Below are 8,895 nucleotides of genomic sequence, written 5' to 3' on the forward strand. Positions count from 1 at the left end.
GTGGTTCAGTCGGTTCACACCGAGATAACCCCCGATGAATTCATGGGGGAGTTGTACCGGTTGAACCTTCAGGAGTTCAGCCCTGGATGCCTTGAGAAGGACGTAAGGATGATCAGCCGTCCTTGGAAGAAGACTCCGGATGGAGTAACAAATGTGGTCTTGGAGGGTACGGACAAGTTAATGTCCGCTCTCCTTGATGCGGGCCGTCATCTTATGATGACAGGCGCTTGCCCGATTTATGGTGCAATTGTTGCCCGCGCGCTTGCCAGACATTAAGATGGGTAAGGTCCTGCAACTAAATTGTCAGGGGGCTTATTCAGTGATGTGTGATGTAGGCGCATTGATGGTAGAGGAGGACTGTAGCATAGCTCTGCTCCAGGAACCTTATGCCACGCAGGGTGTGGTACGAGGTCTCCCTGGTGGCTTCAGGGTTTTCACCGACCGTGGGGCCAATGCTGCAGTTGTGGTGAATAACCCGCACTTAGAGTGCGTGTTGGTAGACGCGTCTGAGCTAGGGGTAGTTGTTAGTGTAGAGGGTAGGTTCGGGAGGCTGCTCGTCAGCAGCATCTATTGTAGGTTTGGTGAGTCATTGGAACCCTACCTCGTCTACCTTGACACGGTGCTACTTCTGGCAAGTAGCAGACCTGTTGTCATCGGTCTAGACGCGAACGCCTCCTCCACCGCATGGTTCAGCAAGACATCCCGTGATATGTCGGGATATCGAAGCTGGCAGCGGGGGGGAGTCGTTAGCAGAATGGGTGGCAGTAAACGAGGTGGACATTATTAATGTCCCGAGCGAGTGGTTTACATTCGACGGTCCAATGGGTGCTAGCGACATAGATGTCACGTTGACGAATGCGGCAGGCAGTAGGGACTTCAGTTTCGACTGGAGAGTTAGGGGTGGATGGGGTGTAAGTGACCACAATCTTATTGAGATTGTGATCTTGCCCCATACGCCTCCTGACAGGGTTTCTGTATGTCATGCGAGAAGGTGGCGTACCAGTGGGGTTGACTGGGACCAATACGGTTTCCTAGCCGAAGTGGCTATGCGGGAAGTGCCTCTGAGCGATTTTGAGGAGATGACCTCGGATGAGCAAATTGCTTGTCTTAACGAAATCGTTTGGAAGGTAAATGATCGCGCGCTGCGTAAATGGGTGCCGCCTAATCTTAGGCGAGTGAAGTGGTGGTCGCGAGCGCTCAATGACAAGAGGAAGGCTGTCCGTCGATCGAGACGTTTGTTTCAAAGATGTAGGCGTAGCGGGGGGGATAATCTGTCCCAGCTTAGGAGTCAATATAGGAGTGAGATGAGGGAATACAAAGATCTGTTAGTCAGGACGAAAGAGGAGGACTGGCGGAGATTTGTAGGGGAAAATAGGGACGATCCTTGGGGACAGGTCTTCAGGATCTGTCGGGGTCGTCAGAGTAGGGAAATCACCTCTCTTCGCGTTGGTGACACTATGTTATCATCGTGGGGGGAGTGTGCAGGGGCTCTGTTAGGAACGTTCTTTCCTAGGGCGGAGGTGCAGGTTCCTCAAGCACAAGAGGTGCCTGTTCCCCCACTAGATGCTGGGGAGTTGGGTTATGCGTTTGGCCTGGTTAGGTCTAGAAAGTCACCGGGTATTGACGGTTTGAACGGAGAGATGTGCAAATGCTTGTGGAAGTTCATTCCGGAATATTTGGAGGCTATCTATGATAAATGTATATGGGAGGGTTATTTTCCACGTGAGTGGAAAATTGCCAGGGTTGTTCCCCTCCTGAAGTCGCCTGATAAGATCAGGAGTGATCCTGCATCTTATCGGGGTATCAGCCTCCTTCCAGTACTTGGAAAAGTGCTGGAACGGATCATGGTTGAGCGGCTTCAGGAGTTAACGCGGGGTAGCATGTCGGATAGACAGTATGGCTTCAGGAAAGGACGTAGCGTAGAGGATGCTTGGCTGAATGTTCAGAGTGTAGTACGGGGGAGTGTCAACAAGTATGTCCTTGGCATATTTGTTGATTTTAGGGGGCTTTTGACCACCTACGTTGGGACAGAGTCATTGAGCGTTTGGAAGAGCTGGGGTGTGCAGAGATAGCTCTCTGGCGGAGTTATTTCTCCGATCGCAGAGCTACCATGGTTGGTGTTGCGGGGTCTGTTGAGGTCGATGTGGCTCGTGGCTGTCCGCAGGGGTCCATCAGTGGTCCATTTATTTGGAACCTTATGATGGATTCCCTGCTTTGGCAACTCGAGCCAGTCTGCGGCTTTAGTGCGTACGCTGATGACCTTCTCGTTTTGGCGGAAGGAAATTCCAGGTCAGACATTGAGAGGCAGGGAGAACGGCTGCTTGAGATCGTCGGTAGGTGGGGGCAACGTATGGGGGTCGACACTTCGGTTGGCAAGACGGTAAGACGGTGACTTGGAGAGGGGCTATCTTGAGTGCAAACGGTTGTTGGATGACAGAGTGCGTGGTATGTGGCAAGAGCGTTGGGATGGTAGTTCCAATGGTCGTGTTACATACCGCTTCATTCCGAGTGTAGGGTTTATGGGAGAGAATCCGGACTTCGGGCATTGCTTGAGTTTGGATTTTCTACTAACGGGGCATGGTCCTCTTAATGCTTATTTGCGTAAGAGGAACCTCCATGACTCTGAGGGGTGTGAGTGTGGAGCGGAGCTTGAGGATGTCGAGCACGTGCTTTGCGAATGCCCGAGATACTCGGACTTGAGGAATCTTGACAGCATGGGGGTAAAATGCCCTTGGAGCTTGCTCCAATCTGCTCGTGCGACTTGGCCCTACGGGGAGTATCGTGGTGGCTGTGGTTTAAACCCGAATGCGGGGAGAGTCGTGTTGGCTCGATGTGGAGTTGCATTGCAACCGGGTGCCGGACCCATAGCACGGCAGAGGTTTAGATAGGCCTCGAACCCTACCAAGGTGGTTAGTGTGTCCATTCCGCACTGCCAAATGGTACCGAGATGCTTGCATTTCGGGGCGCTGATCTTCGCATTGAATTGATCCGTTGAGCCTTACGGGCTCCGTGGAGATTGGACGGCATTGGATTGCTGCAGGTACTCACGTTAAACCTAAAACTACATCTCCCTCGCTGTAATGCTCCCTCAAAATTTCACTTCTGTTAGCGTCTACTGCCTAGTGGATGTTAGCCTCCTCTGACTGCAATGTTCGGCACAGCTGCTGGTGATGACGTTGTTGTTGTCACTGACTAAGCCGTGCTAGGTAAGTGCTCCGTTGAAGACTTCTACCTTCTAGCCATTGCCGGTTATTTCAATACAAGTGTGGGTGGCGATTTCTTCCCTGATGTATCTTCGAGGTGCCTGGAAGCTTTTGCGGCGAGTACAGATGTATGTTGTTGGTTATCTCGGTATATGCTTGTTATGTGCTGGTGGATATGTATGTTTGTATCTATGGTTGGTATGTGTGTGTGTGTGCTAGCGCGTTTGCAACTATCTGTGGCGTATGTAACTGCACAGCGGTGAATTCAGCGGATGCAGACGTCTCTCAATTTTTGTGGCAAGATATCGATGGTGACTATTTCAAGTGGCCGGCGAGTGGAGGTCCTTTTATTCACATATCCATATATGTGTAAGTGCAGGCGACCTGAAAGTGAAAAATAGCTCTTACTTAGCAAATTGTATTGGGTGCTCGTTGACTAGTCGTCACTATCATGTTAATTTGCCTTTTGTCTACATACGTACATACGCATTTGGTAGCATGCAGGCATATGCAAATTTGTCGATTTGGGGCATGATATTATGTGTTGCTTACCTCAAGTTCCAAAGATAGCACTACGTTGTGGCTCTGCGGTCACCGGTACCGCGGCAATCCGGTAAAACGACACAGTTATCACCATTAACTGGGAATTCTGTATAAAATATACACACTTTAAGACGCTTTTCCTTTTCCTTTATTTTTATTTTTTTATTTTTTTGATAAGTACTAAAACGTTCGCACTGCAAAATCCCTGATTATCACCACGCTAGCACCGTAACTTTTGTGTCTGACTCGTTCGTTACCAACCGGGTCTTTTTATACCTTTATGCCAGGCTAACTGACTCGATCCGTGTTATGTACTTATGTTCTTACATATGTATAAAGAAAACTAAAAAGAAAAACCGCTGTTTGGAACAATCACACACCCACACTCCCTTAACTTTATTTGACTGTGCCGATCGAACTTTCACTGGGCATTATGTAATTGAAGTTGTGGTTTGATCAGCTATGTTCGATGGGACACTCATGCACTCACACAGTTACACTCGGTTAACATAGATGTTTGGACTACCTATGTTCGATTCCACAATTACACACCTACAACATACTTAGTTAACATTGACGTCTGACCACTTATGTTTAGTCTACTTCCCACGCACGCACAGTCGCACATTAGGCGTATCTGGCAAACAGCTGGCGCTACAGGACAAGTTTTTCGAAAAGTTTTGGTATACTTGAAATTTTACAGATTGGACGATAATTTTGTATGTCCGACTTGCTCCCAGACTTATGAATCGGTATAATGAAGGACTTTTTCCAATTATTTAGGAATTCCCCTAATGACAGGGATTTGTTAAAAATAATTGATAGAGGCAGAGCTAACGCCGAAACGCAGTTCTTTATTAAAGTAGGAGGGAAACCGTCTTCTCCAGGATTTGGGTCATTTGGCAAATCCAAAAGGCCAGCTAGAACTTTTTCAGCTGAAAGCTGTAAGCCTTTATTGACTGTTCAGGTTTCAGACTGAGGAACATAAACAGATCGGAAGAAGGAGGCAAACAGGTTACAAATAGTTTGAACGTCCGTCGAGGATTCACCCAAATAATGCATCAGATCAGGAATTCCGGTGGTTTCTTTTTGCTGTTTATAAACTGCCAAAACCGTTTACTATTTAATCTTATTTCGCTCTCAATGTTATACTGAAATGGTATACAAATTTATTCAGAGCGTCAAACTATTTTTGTAAACTACTGTAGGCTTCAAAAAGTTCAAAATTGTCTTTCGATTTGCAATACAGCTTGTACGCCTTAGTTTTCTTGTTGTTTACATTAATAAGCTTAGAGTTATACCAGGCTGGTTTGGACAAATTTTTTACTGGCTTCATTGGTACGAACTTTTCAATTGCCGCTTCCAGGTTGTCTCGAAATACATCGTAGGCCTGTGACAATAGAGCTTTGTCTAAGGCAGATTCCCAATCAACAGAATTCAGGGAGCGTGATATCTCAATGAATTTGGCTGTAGTGAAATTATAGTTCTTACAATAATAAATAACTGATTTTAAATCATTTATAAATTCAAAGCGTATACAAAGTGCTTTATGATGCATAGAATTTGAAAGAGGGAGTGAAGAGAGGGATTCGACGTCAGATTTAAGATCATTATTAGTAAATACTAAATCAAGAATACGATTTTTGTTATTATGAACTCTATTAATTTGAGAGAGGTTAAACTCAGCAAAGGTCTCGAGTACCTCACATTCACTCTCGCTTGTTACATCATATGGCAAAAATTGCTTACCGTCATCATCAAACCACAATTTAACATTTGGTAAATTGAAGTCACCCAATATTATAATGTTTTGATTATCATTTAGACTATTCAATATCGGGCAACAATTACTTGTATGTATTTTATACAATTCAATTGGACTTAATGGCGGTATGTAACTTACTGCAATGAATAATTCATGCAATTTATCTATAACGATTTTCACAATCATTAGATCAACATCGAATCGCCTCTGGTCTGAACTCATTTCAGAGGACAGGGTTATTTGCCTCGAACGAACGGCAACAAGTACACCGCCGCCTTTAGAGAGACCAGTTGTGCGGGGACATCTGTCTTTGCGATATACGTTATACACTTCGCAATCGAACATTTCTGCAGTATGATGATTCAGAAAGCCAAGTTTCTGTTAAGACTATGATGTCATAGAGAGCCGACGATGAAAAAAACAACAATGGCAGTATTTTTGTTCTTATACCACCAGCATTTTGATAGGAATTCTATAGTATCCGATGAATTACTAACAGCGTTGGCGTTCGCTAGGCCTGCTGCGGTTTATCTTCTTCTCTTGGAAAATTTAAGAACGGCCGTACTCTTATGTTCTCTTGCCAAAGCGATGGGTCGAAAAGTTTATCGTAATATTTGTTTGCTACACCAAGTTTGAACGATACTCTCTTGAGTCCTTCAATTTCGGCATCTTTCTATACTAAGGCATAGCATCTCAGATCGCTCTTATCAATGGCAGCGTGATCATGTACGTAGCTCATAATGTTTTCAGCGGTCACAGTAGTATTGAAATATGACAAATGTACCCACTTTAAATTGACAATTACATCCAATGCGCGACCTTCATTGCGTCCAACAACAGTGTTCGCATTCCGTTTTGCTCTTCTATTCCTAGCGCCAACAGGTATGAAATTGTCATCGTTGTCCGACTGCCCTGGCTGGTTGTTAGAAGATACAGACAACGAAGGCGGAGGGGGCCACGGAGCAGAAGAAATTTGCTTTTTCGCTTTATTGTAGACATTGGGATTCCGCAAAGCAGCAAGGGAGAGGTTGTTGGAGTTGGTATCATTACGTGAGTTAGATGCAGAGAGAGTATCAACGGCACGAATGGCAGTAGCAGAATGAGCAGCAGCAGAAGCATAGGAAGTAGGTGGAGCAGGGGATAAAAGTGGCGGCGTTGAGTGTATATCATGTGTCTGCCCGTTTCCAGAGGCTGTAGTAATAACTTTGTGCATTTTATTGAAATCGTTGCGGATATCTTTTATGTCATTAGCAATAGAGGGGATTGTGGCAGCGACATCAAAATCACAAAGTTTGCGGCGAACAGCTTGCACTTATATCTGCAGATCTTCAACTGTTTTTATCAAAAATTTCTTTTCGCTTTGCAAAGAGCTAATTATTGAGCTAGTTTTTTCAAGGTCAGATCTAAGAGATCGAAGTTCGTTGAGAACAGCCTGCAAAATTATTTCTTTGTTGCAATCGGTTAAAATATGGGCTCCCTCGGCGACCGAAGTAGCTGGCAGCGGAGAGTTATTTGCGGTCGCTGAACTAGCGGAGTTGTTGGTAGCCGAGACAACATCTTTGGACGGAGTAGTTGACCGAGGGGAGATGCGGGAATAGAATTTCGGCGCGCTTGTGTGCATTTTTTACAACAATATTGCTTGTTAGACTTTTGCATGTATTCAATATCAGCCGGTTTTTCCGGCCGGAGATTTTCACATTTTAGATGAAAAATTACACTGCACTTGACACATTTGAATTTTTTGTTGATGGTTCCGGTCAACTTTTTGACCACATCCACACGGCATGATAAAAATAAAGTATTAAAAGTGCCCAAGCAAGACGATCAGAGCTAATCGTGTCACTATCGCACAATGTAAAAATTTACGTTATAAGATAACCGCGAGCTTGAGAAAAACACGTCTGCACTGTTTGACGAAAATACGACTTGGAACTACTACTGACAGCGGAGATGTGAGTACAACGACACGTGTAGAAAAGATCTGATTGTTAGAAGTTAGAGGTTAATAAAAAGATACTTAAATTAAAAGCGCACTCATCTATGAAGTTTCACTTAGTTGGCGATAGAAAAACTTTACTATTTGAAAATTATTATTAAAACTAAATATTTTTTCGGTACGTGTGTGAATGAAGATTTGCTGGAAATAAAAATGGACGAAAACATTGGAAAACTTGTAAAAATAATAGAAATTACTACAATCAACATTCAATAAACACTGTCGTTCCCGCTGGGCGGTAAAAATAGAAATAAATTTGAATCAACCGAAAAACGTCGGCGGTAAAAACGCTTTCGCCGCAATTATGAGCCATTCCATATACCTTTGGGAATTTTAATTTTTACAGCAATTAACCGTCATCCGCTGCAATTCTGGGTAGAGCTTAACTGTTGTTTTTTCTCTAAGGCTATTATCCCTGTTGAGTATCAAATTTTCTGTCGAACAGAATTTTGCTTTCGTTGGTCTAGCGAAGTGTTAGAAAATTGTGAAAAATTTATGATTTTGTCTTTGTTTTCTTACTTTTTGGCGGCTAGACACTAATTTTAAACAATTTTTATTAATTTCATGCAGTTAACGTTGTGAATACTAAACGCAAGCTCGAAAGTCTGGTTTTACTTATGAAAGAAAATCCTAATACGCTGTTTTCTGGTCCTGGCGAGTTTTCTAAGCTCTCATCCTCTGATGAATCGTACAACCAGAACTCCGTTGTACTAATTAACATTTTTTACCACGTTTTTATAAACTCGCTTTCTTTTTTATTTCATTTAAATTTTCTCAAATTTACATATTTATGTACATATGTATAAGCACACTATTTACTTTGCTCTATTTGTAAACAAAGCTTCTGAGCGGTGAAAAATATACTATTGTGAACAACCTAAACGAGCGAAATTCACAATAGCGCTATTCTTCATCGAATGAGCGCCATAATACCAAAATTCGTTCGATTAGCACTTTCGACCACAGTCGAAGATCGAATGCAACTCATAATAAGGGCCTAAGGCCAAAAATTTATTCAGGTCAAAATTGCAGTGCATTGTGTCTGTGGGCTTGTTCGAGTTGCAATCACAACCGCAGTGTTGCGCGAATTATTAAAGTATCACGTTCTGTGTGAATTTCTAGCAATGTATTATCAGTTGGGCAGTTGCAACAATGTTGCCATTTTTCATCAGTACGGCAGTAATGCCGCTTTTATTACGTGCCTCGAACAGGCCCTGTATGGCCTTTTCAATTTTATAAATAATCTTGTCAATGTTATTGTGGCTTATTAAAATTTTATATTTAATATTTTTTATTGAGCTTTGTACCACGATTGTTTATTAGGAAAAATTGAAAAAGCAACAAAGTCTAAGCGGTAGAAGTTATAGCACTATTTCGGAGATCACCAC

At 43.4% G+C, this 8,895-nt stretch overlaps 2 protein-coding genes across 5 annotated transcripts in view; one reads left to right on the forward strand and one right to left on the reverse strand.

The window, feature by feature from the left end:
* LOC118749235 (nuclear RNA export factor 2-like) overlaps positions 1-8,895 on the forward strand; it is a 147,987-nt gene that overhangs the window by 82,630 nt on the left and 56,462 nt on the right. The window lies entirely within an intron of this gene.
* The window catches only part of LOC118749236 (ras-related protein Rab-43), a 299,832-nt gene that overhangs the window by 78,014 nt on the left and 212,923 nt on the right, over positions 1-8,895 (reverse strand). The window lies entirely within an intron of this gene.

This window comes from Rhagoletis pomonella, unplaced genomic scaffold (assembly GCF_013731165.1).
Source record: "Rhagoletis pomonella isolate Grant_MI unplaced genomic scaffold, Rhpom_1.0 Rhpom_scaffold_00014, whole genome shotgun sequence".
NCBI classification, from domain to species: Eukaryota; Metazoa; Arthropoda; class Insecta; order Diptera; family Tephritidae; genus Rhagoletis; species Rhagoletis pomonella.